Source organism: Eriocheir sinensis, chromosome 5 (genome assembly GCF_024679095.1).
Source record: "Eriocheir sinensis breed Jianghai 21 chromosome 5, ASM2467909v1, whole genome shotgun sequence".
In the NCBI taxonomy this organism is placed as follows: domain Eukaryota; kingdom Metazoa; phylum Arthropoda; class Malacostraca; order Decapoda; family Varunidae; genus Eriocheir; species Eriocheir sinensis.
Genome location: NC_066513.1, coordinates 18560721 through 18575720, shown reverse-complemented (window position 1 = coordinate 18575720; position 15000 = coordinate 18560721). Strand labels below are relative to the sequence as shown.

The window sequence follows — 15000 nt, the reverse complement described above, 5'->3', positions numbered from 1 at the left end:
AAGAGTAAGAAACCCATGATAAACACAGCGAAGGGGAGAGGAAAGGAGGAGAAAAAGGCGTGACAATAAAGCAGGAACAAACTTATGAAAAACCACAAAAAATGAAGATGAAATGAGAAAGAAGACAGAATAAATTTTGAAGAGGGATAAACCCATAAAAAAAAAAAAACAGAGAAAGAGAGAGGAGAGGAAAGGAAAGGAGGAGAATAAGATGTAGCGAGAATCCATAATAAAGTAAGAAGCGGGACAAGCCCAATGATGAACACAGAGAAGGAAGAAAGGAGAAAGATGAAGACCGCTACGCTGAAGACATATATTAGAGCCACTTGTCCGAGGGTCGATAAGAAGTAACAGAAAATAACTCTTGAAGAAAAATGTGAAGAAGCAGGTGCGAGGAGGGACATAACTCACCCTCTGTCGATGTAATAGTACTGTGAGAGAGAGAGAGAGAGAGAGAGAGAGAGAGAGAGAGAGAGAGAGAGAGAGAGAGAGAGAGAGAGAGAGAGAGAGAGAGAGAGAGAGAGAGAGAGAGAGAGAGAGAGAGAGAGAGAGAGAGAGAGAGAGAGAGAGAGAGAGAGAGAGAGAGAAAACAACGCTCACTCCAACAGTAACCAACACGACCCAAAAAAAACACCCAATATAAGAAATGACAAATAACCAAATAAGTACAGGTTAGTTTCCCTTTATAGCCCCTCTCACGATACACACACACACCTGACCACACATCAATCACAGGTAGCCCAGGTGGAGAAAGGAAGCAGGGGAGTAAGTAAGGAAGGTGGGCGGGAGCTGGGCATACACTCCACGCCAATCCATCACCCGTGGCGCCGCGTGACAGACAAACGCGCCTTTATTAAAGACGAGCCCAGATTTATAGCATCCTTTAGGCCCCGAGCGAGAAGTGTGGTAGTTTCTTAGACCTTGATATGTTAGGGTACTGGAGGAGAAAAGACGGGGAGAATGAGGCGAGGAAACTATTCTGAGGGAGGAGGGAAGGAAGGGAGAGGAAGTAACTAGGATAGAAAAAAAAATAGTGAGATAGAGGGAGAAGAGGAGAAGGTTTGGGTGGCAGGGAGGTAAAAGGAAGCAGCTAGATAGGGACATAAAGGGAGAGGGAGAAGGAGACTATTAGGGAGGCAGGGAGGTAGAGGGTAGGTAAAGGAAGAGGGAGGTAGAGGGTGGTGCTTAAGGAGGAAGAGGAGAGAGAGAAGGGTCTATTAGAGGGAGAGGAAGAGGGAGAGTAGGTCAGGAGTAGGTCAAGAAGAGGAGAGGGAGAAAAAAAAAGATACTGGAAGAGTCAGGAAGAGAGGCGTGAGAAATGAGGAAGAAAAAAGAGGAAGTGTGGGGAGGTAGGAGGAGGAGGAAGAGAAGGAAGAAGAGGAGGAGGAAGAAAACTAATAGTGGTAAGACACGAAGAAGCCAAGAAGTAAAATTTGAAAGAGAGGAAAGGAGGACGAAAAATAGAGAGATAAAGAAGGAGGAAGAGGAGCGTCAGAAGGAGGAGAAGGAGTAAGAGGAATAAAAAAGTACCGCTGAGAGATGAAAAGGATTAGAGGACAGACTGCAGAAAGAAGTAGTAGAAGGAGAATGGCTTAAAGAAAAGAGGAAGGAGCAGGACAAAAGGATTGAGGGAAGTGAATTAAAAAAGAAAAGAGAAAGGAAGTCATAACATAAGAAGTAAGAGAAAAAGGACCAATGGAAGGATGAAAGCGTAGAATAGCAATATGAGGAAAGATGTAGATGGAAGAAAAAAACAAAGAGAGAATTAGTAGAGGAAAAAAAAGGCAGAAAGAAGAAAGGGTATAAAAGGCATTGGAGAAAGAAGGAGGGAGGAGGACGGGGTAAAAAAAAGTGTTGAAGGAAAGAATAGGGAAAGAAAAGAGAAGGAATGTAGGAAGTAGACAGAAGAAGGGATGATGCAGATGAAGGAAAGGGGGAAGAAATTATTGGAGGAAGATGCAGATGGAGGAAAGGGAGAAGAACGTATTGGAGGAAGGAAGGAGAAGGAGAAAGGATGCAGATGGAGGAAGGGGTAAAGGAAGGATCGGAAGGAGGAAGGAGGCAGGATGGACTTAGGCGAGGGAACGGAGCGGTCGGGCGTGAGGCAGCTGTCTGTTTTCTCAGGACGAACTGACTGAGGGAGAGGAGGAGGAGGAGGAGTTGAGGGAGAGTAAGGAAAACAAGAAGAAAGTACAGAAGAGTCCTCAATGACCTAGTACTATGAGAGAGAACACACACACACACACACACACACACACACACACACACACACACACACACACACACACACACACACACAGGAATTGACTCCACTCGAAATTGACTCTTCTGGCCTCCCTTTCTATTTTCTTTTGTTCGGAGTAGCGTATACCGGGCGTTTTGTGTTGCTGTTTTGTTTTTTTTGCCCTTGAGCTGCCTCCCTTGCCGTAAAAAAAAAAAAAAAAGCACAAAAAGACACATACACGCACATTATTTCTCCCCTCAAGCACACACACAATGCCCTTAACTTAACCTCTCTCTTCGGCCCCTTCCCTTGGACATTACGACCCTTCACCTTGGGGACGGGTTGGTTAAGGAACAAAGGAGTACCCGAGAGGGAGGGAGAGAGAGACAACCTGAGCCAGACGAAGGACTCCCTCAGGTGTACTCCCTCCTAATCGTAACTCCGGAGCGGGCAAAGTTTAAAGTCCCTGCTTGCCTCACTCTCGCTTTCTCTCTCTCTCTCTCCGGCGACAGGTGACCCGGGGTGCGTTTTGGGAGGAAGTGAGGGAAAGGATATCTGTATGCTTGTTTCTCTGCCTTCTCCTTCCTCCTCCTTCCTAATCTTTCTACTTTCTCTCCCTTTGTCTCCCTTTTTCTCACTTCCACACACACACACACACACTGATGTTTCTCTACCTCCTTCTCCCCCTCATCCTTTTACTCACCCTCTCTCTTTCTTACTTCCAAACTTACACTGACATTTCTCTACCTCCTCCTCATCATCATCATCCTTCTCTCTCTCTCTCACTTTCACACACACACTGACGTTTCTCTTCCTCCTCCTCCTCTTCCTCCTTTTTCTCGTCCTTCTACTCTCTCTCTTTCTCTCTCCTAACTCTCGCAGACACACTAACACAAACTTTCAAATATGCTGTTCTCTTCTCGGACAAGTGGCGAAAAGTGCGAGGAAAAGAAATTGGTGCTCGCCCGGATAGGTGAATAAAGTGTCAAGTATGAAGGAGGGTAATGAGGGAGTGTGAGGAATCAGTGGGGACGCGGGAGCTTAATGAGTAGTGCAGGGGAGTGGGTGGGGAGTGGGGACGTGATGGTGGCGGGGGAAAAAAAGGACGAGCGTGGAAAAAAAAAAGTGTGAGGGAGAAAACTGCGAGGGTGACACTAAGAGGCAAGAAATTCAGGAAAATGCTCTCTTGCGGGTAACAAGAAGGAAAGGTTAAGAAAAAAAATAGACTAAGAGGCAAGTAACTCAGGAAAAGTCTCTCTTGAGGGGAATAAAAAGGAAAGTAGGAAAAAGACACGATGAAAGGGGAAATGACGTAAATGAAGTCTTTGAGGAGAATAAGAAAGAAAGGGTAGAAAGAAAAGAAAAGAGGCTGAAAAATTAGTAAAATGCTCTCTTGAAAGGAATAAGAAGGAAAGAGTAGGCAGAAACACACGAGGTAGAGAAATTGGAAAATGGTGTCTAGAAAGGAATTGGAAGTAAAATGTAGAAAAAAAGTTAGGAAAATGGGGAAAATGATGTCTTTAACGGAATAAGAGAAGAGTGAAAAAGCACTAAAAGAAAGGTAGTTTTAAAAGGTAGAAGAAAAATAGCAGTACGAAGATGAAAGAGTAGGAAAAAGGAGTATGAGGAAAGAGGAAGGAGGAGGAAAGGGTAAAGACAGAATTTGAAGAAGGGAACGCAAGGAAGAAAGGGTAAAGAATGGGCTGGAAAAAGGAGGGTAATAATAAGAAGGAGGTAGAATATGCAAGGAAAGCCAGAATGGGAAATCAGAGACGAATTGAAAGAGCGAACTAATGAGAGAGAAGTCGTGAAAGCGCTAACTTAAGATGACGAGAGAGAACAAGGAAAAAGATAGACGACAGGAGGTTTATTAAGCTAAACACAATGAAGTAATTAAGAGGAGATTAAGGAAGGTGAGGAAAATGCCGTCTCAAGGGAAGTAAGATCGTAAGAGTGGGGAACAGGGAAGTAAGAAGTATTACATATAAGCAGACAGAAACAAAAACAGACAGAGAGAGACAGACGCAGTAAGATCAAACAAACCAAACAAGCACACAAACAGGTAGAGAGACAGACGAAGAAACAGACTGACAAACACGGACGCAGTAAAATCAGACAAACAAACACACAAACAGACAGAGACAAACGGAGAAACAGACAAGCAGACAAAAACAAAAGATTACACAAGCTCAAACTATAGACATACATATACACAAAGACAGACAGACAGATAGGGAAGCAAAAGGATTGACCACACCAAGCCTTCATCTCGTATACACAGACAGACGGAGGAACAGAAAAAAAAAAAACAGACAAGCGGAGACAGAAACAATAGGTCAGACAAAGCCAACCCTCAGGCATTTTATATACACGTCCAGAAAAAGAGTCAGACAGAGGAACAGGCATACATCAGGGGTACATAAGCTAACCTTCCCAGCCACATAACCTTTTTTAACCTACATGTACAAAGACAGATAGAAAAATACACTGGAAAAACGGCAAACAAACATAGGGGGCATACAAGTTTAACCTCCCTGCCAGCCTTCTTAACCTTCTATATATACACATTCAGATAGACAGACAAACAAACAGATGGACAAACATAACAAAGACAGAGAGACAAAGAAACACACACAAGCAGAGAGAACACACAAGCTTAATCTCCCAGCCTCTATCTCCCTTAACTTTCTCTAAATACTCACCCAGACAGACACAGCCAGACACAGACAGAGAAACAGACGGGCCCACGGTACAAAGTCAGATGGACAGAGAAAGGCACACACTCGTAGGGGAGCGCACATTGGGGACACACAAGCTTGACTTCCCTCCCATCCCCTATCTCCCTTGACCCTCTCTATACACACAGACAACCAGAGAAACAGACGGACCCACGCAACAAAGGGGTCACACACAAGTCTAGCCTCCTCGCCTCTTCTCCCGTAACCCCGCCAAGTGACTCTCAGGCCCCGACCTTCCGCTGGCGAGGGAACAAAGATATCACGACTGTCATCTCGCCTAGGAACGACCCCCTACCTGGCGATCACGGGGCTAGATTGGTCACACCTGTTCCCGAGGACTCGCAGGAGGAGGAGGAGGAGGAGGAGGAGGAGGAGGAGAGATGGAGGTAGAGTTACGGAGCAAGAGGAGCAGTAGAAGAAGGAGGAAGAGGAAGAGGACTAGGAAGAAGGGTAGTGGTGATAGTGGGTCAGGAGGAAGAGAAAAAGGAATGGCGAGGAGCAAGAGAAGGAGGAGAAGAGGTAGAGTAGGGTTAGAGTAGGGTGAAGAGGAGCAATAACAGTCGGAGGAGGAGAAGGAGCAGTACTAGAATGAGGAGTAGGAGGCAGATGAAGAAAAAAGAGGAACAGGCAGAGGAGGAGGAGGAGGAGGAGGAGGAGGGGAAGTAGGTTCTTGAATAATCGAACAGAATGGTTAATTAATGAGAAAGGGAGGAATTTCTGTAGAGCTCCTTGAATGCTAAGTGGGACGTTTAGTGGAGCGCCGGCGTGCAGGTGACACCCAGCCATCTCAGGTGTCCTCAAGCCGCCCAGGTCCCTCTTGATAAGGCGGCACCTGACGTAACACCCGGACGAGGTAATTGGTGTCAGGTAGGAAGGGTTAAAGGAGATAAGGTGAGGAAGGAAAGGAAGGGAGGGAAGGTTAGATGGCTGGGCGTGGATAAGTAGGTTGGAAGAAAGAAAGCCAGTGGTGGTCAGATGGGAAGGAAGGGAGGAAGATAGATATTTATGGTGGGAAAGGAGTTTCTTTGCTGTTATTGTTGGTGGTGGTGATGACGGTTATTAGGAAGAAAAGTGACACCAAAAGGAATATAACTGATTGATTTGTTAATATACTGATTGATGTAATGATTGACTGATTCAGAAATAAATCATAAGCAAGGGAGGCAGTTGTGGTATTCAGTATGAAATATTTATGAGCGTGAAATATTTTTAAGTGAATGACGGACAGTTTGTGAATCATGTGAAAAGGATATGAGAAAAATAGCGGGTATGTTTGTGTGAGTGTGTGATGTAAGAGAGAGAGAGAGAGAGAGAGAGAGAGAGAGAGAGAGAGAGAGAGAGAGAGAGAGAGAGAGAGAGAGAGAGAGAGAGAGAGAGAGAGAGAGAGAGAGAGAGAGAGAGAGAGAGAGAGAGAGAGAGAGAGAGAGAGAGAGAGAGAGAGAGAGAGAGAGAGAGAGAGAGAGAGAGAGAGAGAGAGAGAGAGAGAGAGAGAGAGAGAGAGAGAGAAAATAAGAAATATATCACTCCTGAAGTTTCTGAATAAAAGTGGAGCTCATTCTCGCTTACAGAGGAGGAAATCCAATCGCCCTCCTCTCAGCCTGGTGGGGAAAGAAAGTGGGGAGGAGGAGGAAGGGAAAATACTATTGCTCGCCCTAAACCTCTCTGCAAGTAGGAGAAAAAAGGAAGACGAAGAAAAAAAAGGAAAACGAATAAAAAGAAAAAGAAAACGAAGAAAAAAGATGACGAATACATAAAGGAAATCGAAGAAAGAAAGGGAAAAAGAAGAAAAAAAGAAATATATATGAAGAAAAAAATAAGGAAAACAAAAAGAAGGAAAACGAAGAAAATAAAGGAAAATGGAGAAAAAAAGAAAACGAAGAAAAAGAGGAAAACGAAGAAAAAGAAGAAAACGCAGAAAAAAGAAAACGAAGGAGGAGTGGGTTAATTAATATGGAGAAAAAGAGGAAAAGAATATTGGAAAAAGAAAGGAAGAATGAAGGTCAAGGAGGAAGGGAGTACGTGGAAGATTAGGTTTGATAATATGAAGAAGAGAGGAAAGGAATAGTGGAAGAAGGAAGGGAGAATGGAGGTTAAGGGGGGAGGAATTATGTAGAGGGAGAGATGGGAGTGTTAAAAGTAGTAAGAGAAGGGAGAGAGTAAAATTGGTAAGGATACGGTGGATATAAAAAAAAGAAAGATTGGGAAAATAGTGAAGGAGGAAAGGGGTAAGTTGGCTGAAAGGAAGGAAGAAAGGAGGAAAGGAAGGGTGACGGGAAGGCGGGAGGAAGAAAGACTGAATGGTTTAGGCAAAATGAAGAAAAAAGGGATAGAGGCAAGCAAGGATGAAGTAAGAAAGGAAGGAAGGAAGGAAGGAAAAAAAGAAGAAAGAAAAGAAAGAAAGAAAGAAAGAAAGGAAGGAAGGAAGGAAGGAAGGAAGGAAGGAAGCAAGCAAGCAAGCAAGCAAGCAAGCAAGCAAGCAAGCAAGCAAGAAAGAAAGAAAGAAAGAAAGAAAGAAAGAAAGAAAGAAAGTAAGGAAGGAAGGAAGGGGTACGAGGAAGGAGACGAAAGGGTGACACTAAAAGAGGAAGGCAAGGCAAGGAAGGCAAGGAAATATGGGTAAATTAGGTAAGATGAAGATATGAAGACAAGGAAGGAGACAGATAAGGATCATTCGCGTGAGATGAAGATAGGAAGAAAGGGAGGAAGGAAAGGAGGAAGGGAGGAAGGGAGGGAGGGAAGGATGAAGGGACAGACGGATGGACGGGATGTTAGTGAAGTTATGGAGAGAGGGAGGAATTTAATTGAGAGAGAGAGAGAGAGAGAGAGAGAGAGAGAGAGAGAGAGAGAGAGAGAGAGAGAGAGAGAGAGAGAGAGAGAGAGAGAGAGAGAGAGAGAGAGAGAGAGAGCATCTTCATAATTAGAGAAGGGGGTAGAAGAGGGAAGATTCAATTCTGGGTAGGGTGCAGGAAGGGGGTTCGATACCTTGTGAAAATCAACAAAATGAATAGTAGTAGTAGTAGTAGTAGTAGTAGTAGTAGCAGTAGTAGTAGTAGTAGTAGTAGTAGTAGTAGTAGTAGTAGTAATAGTAGTAGTACCACAAGCTCTGTTAGCTTAAAAATATGTTTAGTAAGATTTGTAATATTAAATAAAGATGGTTGTCGGCCACAGTCATTGGCGGGGTGGGGCCAATGAATTGCTTTGTGAAAGGATATGAGAGAATATACCGCTCACAACGCCCGTATTAATAGTTGTAGTAGTAGTAGTAGTAGTGATGATAATAATAATGAAAGTAAAAGTAGTAAGTCTCGCGTAATTAAAGTTAAATGTCAGGTGAAGCGCTCTTACCTGCCTCCTATTACCTGCCTGATGGCCACTCGGGTCCCCTAATACCCTGCCAGTACCCCTTGACCTTCTTCCCTTCGCCTCTTCCTCACCCTTCTATCACCCTCATCTCTTTCCCGCTCTCCATCGTTTCCCTCTCCTCTATTCCCTTCCCCTCTTCCTCCCTCCTCGATTCCCCCTCTTTCTTTCTCCCTCCCCTCTTTTTTATCTTATCTTTATTCCTCTCACCTGTATTTCTTTTTGGTCTTCCTCGCCTCTTATATCTTTCTCTCACTTTTCCTCCCTTCTCCTTCTTCCATCACCCCTCCTCTCCTTTCACCTCATTTCCCTACATGTTTTTTTCCCCTAACGTCTATTCCTTTTACATTTTCTCTTCACTTTATTCCTCACTCCTTCCTTTCGCTTTTCCTGCCTCCAACTTCTTCTCTTCACCCCTCCTCCTTTCATCCCTCCCTCCCTCCCTCCTTCCATCCTTCTCTCCTTCCTTTCAAGAGATGAGGTTTAAGCTGTAGGAAGAAGCAGGAGACGTAGGAGGAAGCAATAAAAGGGATTGTCAAGATGGATAAGGAGGAGGAGGGGAAAGGGAAATGAATGAGAGGAAATGTCACAAGAGATGAGGAGGACGAGATGGAACAAGAGAGGGAATGCCAAGAGAGACGAGAAGAAGGAGGACATGCAGGAGGAAGGAATGATGTAAAATGTCAAAATGGTGAATGGGAGACGAATGAAAAGGAGGAGAAAAGGGGGAGGAAGAAGGGGAGGAAGAGGGGAGAGGCTAGGGTAGAGAAAATAGAGAGGAAGGAGATCGAAATAAGAGACTAAAATTAATATCAAGAAGAAAAGAGAGAGAAAAGGGAAGAATATAGGATGGAAAGAGACTATTTAGAGATGGGAGGACAGATGGAAAGGAATGGGAAGGAGAGGATAAAGAGAAAGGAGCAGACAGAAAGGTGAAGAACGTGAGAAGGTGGAGGAGAAGGGACGAGGAAAAGTAGGGTAGGGGTTAGAGGAAAGAGGGAAAGGGAAGTGGAAAGAAGTGAAAGATGAGGGGAAAGGACTGAGAGGAAGGAAAACGAAATGGAAATGACTGGAAAAGGAACTGAGAGGAAGGAAGAGTAAAGAAGAAATGAGAGTGGGGAAAAGACGAAAGAAACTGATGAGGGGAAGAAAATGAGGCAGTGAGGAAGGGACAGAAAATAAGGAAGAGGGAAAGAGGGGAAAACATGAGGGTAATGAAGAGAAAGGAAGGAAGGGGAAGAAAATAAGAAGGGAAGAGAAAGAGGGGAAAGAAGTTGAGGGAAAGAAATGACTGAGGGGAAGGAAAGAGAAAAAAAGAAAAGAAAAGGGGGTTGAAATGATGGAATAAGGGAGAGAGACTGAGGAAAGGATTGAACGAAAGGGAAGGAAAGAGAGAGAGGAAGAGAGAGAGAAAAGGGGGTTGAGGGGAGACGATGAGGGGACGTCACTTTGCTCTCCTGTCCCTCCACTCAGACAATCGTTAAGTCCCTAAAGCCTCTCATCTGATTGGCTGCTCGCGAGAGGTCACTTGGAGGGGAAGGAGGAGGAAGAGAAGGTTGAGAGGAAGAAGAGAAGGAGGAGAGGGAGGAGAAGGAGGCGGTTTAGGTGTGAAGTCCTATTGAGAGGTTGGTGATGAGTGTTTTTTTTTTTCTTTTTCCTTTTTATACATTTTTTGTGTTGATGTGTTAAAAGATAAGAAAAAAAGAGGAAGAAAAAGTAAAGGGCAAGGAAGGAAAAGGAAGAAAACGAAGAAGAGAAAAGAGGAGGAAGAAAAAAAAGAAGGAAAATAAAGAAAAGTAAAACTGATTTAAATGAACAACAAAAATAGAAGAACAAGAATAGAACAGATGCAGAAGAAGAAGCAGAGGTTGAGTTGAAGAAAAAGTAGAGAGAATGGGAGAGAAAAAGAAAAAAAAGAAAAAGAAAAGAAAAAAGGAATGAGTAAAACGAGAAAAAACAAAACAAAACAAAAACAAGAACAAAAACAAGAAGAATGTAGAAGAATAAGATGATGATTGGAAGAAAGAGTAAATAGAATGAATGGAATGGGAGAGAAAATGAGAGAGAAAAAAATCCTTTCATGCAAACCACAGGATCAATGCATTTCTTAAACATTCACCGCCCTCGGCCTCGCTCGCCTGTCTCGTGCAGGTATTTATAGCGATGATTCTCACCAGAGGACACCTTGCGAGGCGCCCAGGTGAGGGATGGCGGCGATTCATCCTCCCAGGTATGCAATTAAGTCGTTAGGGGGAGGGGGGTAGTTAGTGGTCCTCCTCTCCTTCTTCAGTCCATTCCCTTCCTTCCCTTTTTTACTCTCCATTTTTCCCCTTCCTTCCTCATTCCTCTTCCTTCTTTCCCTTTTTTTTTACCTTTTCTCCCTTTCCTCATTCTGTTCTCATCCTGCTCTTGTTTTTTTCCTTTCCCTCCTCCACTTCGTTTTCCCTTTCCCTTCCTTCCCTTTTTTTAACCTCTTTCCCTCTTCCCTTCTTTCGTTGTCTTTTTTCTCTTCGTTCCCATTACTCTTTCCTATTATTGTTATTTCGTTTTCCTTTTCCTCTTCTTTCCCCTTCGTTTCTTCTCTTCCCTCTCCCATTCTATCGGCGCCTTTCTCTCTCTTTTCCTCCAGTCTTTGTTCTTCTCCTGACCTTTCTTCCAAATTCCATGTCTACCTTTTTAAAAATTTCTTCTTCTCCCCCTCCGTCGCATTACTTTTGCATGTTCTGAATACCTAGTGCATCTGTCAACATGTTCGTGCTTCTGAGAGGTAGATAGATAGATAGATAGATAGAGGAAATCATAGAAACAGCTAACACTATTTCTGGAGACGAGGTGGAGAGAATGTGAAAGGAAAATGAAAGGAAAACTAAAACAGCACAACAGGAAAATCAAGCAACTGAAAAATTATTATGGAGAATCATTTGCGCGTGAGTTAAAATGTATATTGTCATTTTCCTTCACTGTTTGCTAGACGTAATGGTGTATGTGTATACGTTCAAAATTAAATTACACACACACACACAAACACACACACATCCAGAGTTATAAATACATACATACATAAATACATATATACAATCATAAAACATGCATACATAGTCATTCTTTCATACATACATACATACATACATACATACATATAGACATACATACATGTATACATGTATACATACATACATACACGCCGCAGGACCCGCTTGGAAATTCTAGGAACGGAAAATTCGAGGTTGAAATGCATCTTTAATTTCCTTCTTCATTCTCTCTCTCTCTCTCTCTGTGTGTGTGTGTGTGTGTGTGTGTAGGCGTCCCGTCAGCGCCGCCCACCACTGTTTCGAGAGGAAGGAGGAGTAGGGGGAGGAGGAGGAGGAGGAGGAGGAGGAGGAGGAGGAGAAGGAAGGTCAAAGCCATTAAACAATACGAGAAAATGTACAATCATGTTAGAGAGAGAGAGAGAGAGAGAGAGAGAGAGAGAGAGAGAGAGAGAGAGAGAGAGAGAGAGAGAGAGAGAGAGAGAGAGAGAGAGAGAGAGAGAGAGAGAGAGAGAGAGAGAGAGCATTAATATTAGAAAACGAATCGCAGAGAGGGAAAAATAAGCACACACATTTCGCTACAGTAAACACATGTGATATTAAGTTGTAGGAGCTTTGAAATATTGAGAGACGAAGAAGAAAAAAAGTATTCCCGGGGGCAGAAAATATTGAAGTGAATATTTCGCGAGAAAAATTGCCTCCCCCCCAAAAAAAATAATAATAAGCGGGTCATAGAAGTAAGTATTGAGAAAGAGAAAAGAGATGCTAAGGAAGAGGAAAAGAAGAAAATTGAAGAAAAGAGGAGAAAAGAAGAAAAATTGAAAAGGAAGAAAAAAGAGGAAAAAAATAAAAAAGAAGACAAAAAGGAAAACGAATTAGATAAGAATCAGTAACATACCAAAGAATAATAAGAAGAAAAGAAGAAAGGAGACGAGAAGGAAAGAGGAAAGAGAAAAATAGAAAAAAGAAAGAAAGAGAAGAAAAGAAAGAAGACAAGAACAGAAGAAAAAGTAAAAGGAAAGGAGAATGAAAAAAAAGTTGAAAAAAATGAAGGAAAGAAGAAAAGAAAAAGAAGAAAACAAGCAGACACAAGACGTCTAAAATTAACAGAAGAAAAAGAGAAGAAAAGGAGAATAAAAGAACAAAAAATAAATAAAAAAGGAGGAAAAAAGAAAAAAGAAATGAAGAAAAATACTCACCAGACGCCCAAAATTAACCAGAAGTAAAATGGATCCTGGAAAATCGGGTCAGCGGGACGGGGAAAATAAACAGCCGAGGGAAAATATTTTAGTTTGCATTCTAATAACGAATCCTTGTTTTCTCGCATTGACTATTAATAACCTTCATTATCTTTTAGTGTAATATTTACTAAAAAATGTAATTTGATCATTAGAGCAATTTTGTCGCTTTACGGTTGGGTGTTGCACGAATTTTTTTTTTTATTTGTTTATTTACCTAACTTTTTTCTTTTATTTTGGAACCATTAAGAAAGAAAATGAGAGATGGAGAGAGAGAATGAAATAGAGATAGATAGATTGATAAATAGATAGATATATAGATAGATATACAGACAGACAGATAGTAAGATTGATAGGTTGTGTGTGTGTGTGTGTGTGTGTGTGTGAGAGAGAGAGAGAGAGAGAGAGAGAGAGAGAGAGAGAGAGAGAGAGAGAGAGAGAGAGAGAGAGAGAGAGAGAGAGAGAGAGAGAGAGAGAGAGAGAGAGAGAGAGAGAGAGAGAGAGAGAGAGAGAGAGAGGTAATACAAATTCGACTTCCAAGAATAAAACAAAACAAAAAATGGATAAGAGAAACAAAGCAGCAAAAAAATATTAAAAACGAAACGAAGCTAAAATCATGGAAGAATACAGCGTCTGGAATTTCCTCCTCCTCCTCCTCCTCCTCCTCCTCGTCCTCCTCCTCCTCCTTTTCCTCCTCCTCCTATTCTTGCAGTTAGTCATATCGGAAAGAAAAAGAAAGTGGAGTAGAATGAAAATGAGAAGATGGAGACGAAGAAAAAATAGGGAGGAGGAGGAGGAGGAGCATGAGGAGGAGGAGCATGAGGAGGAGGAGGAGGAGGAGGAGGAGGATTAAAATTAGAAAATGAGAAGAAAATGAGAAGAAAAAAAATATGATGAGAGTGAAATGTGTTAATAAGGTCAGAAATAGGACGGACGTCTGAAGGAGGAGGAGGAGGAGGAGGAGGGACAGTGTATAGTGTCGTTGAGGTCGTTTCTTGGTCTTCCTTTGTTCTTCATTTTTCCTCTCGTGTGTGTACCAGTGTGTGTGTGTGTGTGTGTGTGTGTGTGTGTGTGTGTGTGTGTGTGTGTGTGTGTGATGCTGTTATTCTTTTGTTTTTGGATTCATATATTCACTTTTCTGTATAACATTTTTCAGCTCTCCGTTTGCAGTTTTTGTTTCCTCTCCTGTTTCGTGTTTTTTTTTTCCTTTTTTTTTCTTTTCGGCCATTCCTTCTTTTTGTCGCATGATACTCTTGTTGGTGCGGTTTTTTACTGTGTTCTTTTACCTCGTTTTATTCCTCTGTGTTTGTATTATATTTTCTCTCTGTAATACACTTTCTTTCTTTCATTCTTTATTCCATTTATTCATTCATTCTTTCTTTCTTTCATTCTCTTTCTTAGTTTCTTTCTTTATCTCTTTCCATCTTACCTTCTTTCCTTCTTTCCTTCCTGCTTTTTCCTCTCTCTCTCTCTCTCTCTCTCTCTCTCTCTCTCTCGCACACACACACAGACACACACACACACATATACACACACTGCCCTCTTTCGGATTCTATCCCTCTCTCTGTTCCTTTATCTCCAATTTCCTTTCCGGCCGTTCTATCTCTGCGGTGGTAGACGGTCACTGTTCTTCCCCTAAACCTATCAACAGTGGTGTTCCACAGGGCTCTGTCCTATCACCCACTCTCTTCCTGTTATACATCAATAATCTTCTTTCCATAACAAACTGTCCTGTCCACTCCTACGCCGACGACTCCACTCTGCATTATTCAACTTCTTTCAATAGAAGACCCTCTCACCAGGAAGTACACGAATCCAGACTGGAGGCTGCAGAACGCTTAACCTCAGACCTTGCTATCATTTCCGATTGGGGCAGAAGGAACCTTCTGTCCTTCAATGGCTCAAAAACTCAATTTCTCCACCTCTCAACTCTACACAATCTTCCAAACACCTACCCCCTATTCTTCGACAACACTCAGCTATCACCATCTTCAACACTAAACATCCTCGGTCTATCCTTTACTCAAAATCTCAACTGGAAACTTCACATCTCCTGTCTCGCTAAATCAGCTTTCTCGAGGTTGGGCGTTCTGTATCGTCTCCGCCAGTTCTTCTCCCCCGCGCAGTTGCTATCCATATAAAGGGGCCTTGTCCGCCCTCGTATGGAGTATGCATCTCACGTGTGGGGGAGCTCCACTCACACAGCTCTTCTGGACAGAGTGGAGTCTAAGGCTCTTCGTCTCATCAGCTCTCCTCCTCCTACTGATAGTCTTCTACCTCGTAAATTTCGTCGCGATGTTGCCTCTCTTTCTATCTTCTATCGATATTTCCACGCTGACAGCTCTTCTGAACTTGCTAACTGCATGCCTCCCCCTCTTCCGCGGCCCCGCTGCACACGACTTTCTACTCAT

General features: G+C 42.7%; 1 protein-coding gene across 2 annotated transcripts in view; it reads right to left on the bottom strand.

Moving 5' to 3' along the window:
• LOC126984782 (limbic system-associated membrane protein-like) overlaps positions 1-15000 on the bottom strand; it is a 146107-nt gene that overhangs the window by 130786 nt on the left and 321 nt on the right. The gene's annotated exons all lie outside the window — the stretch shown is intronic.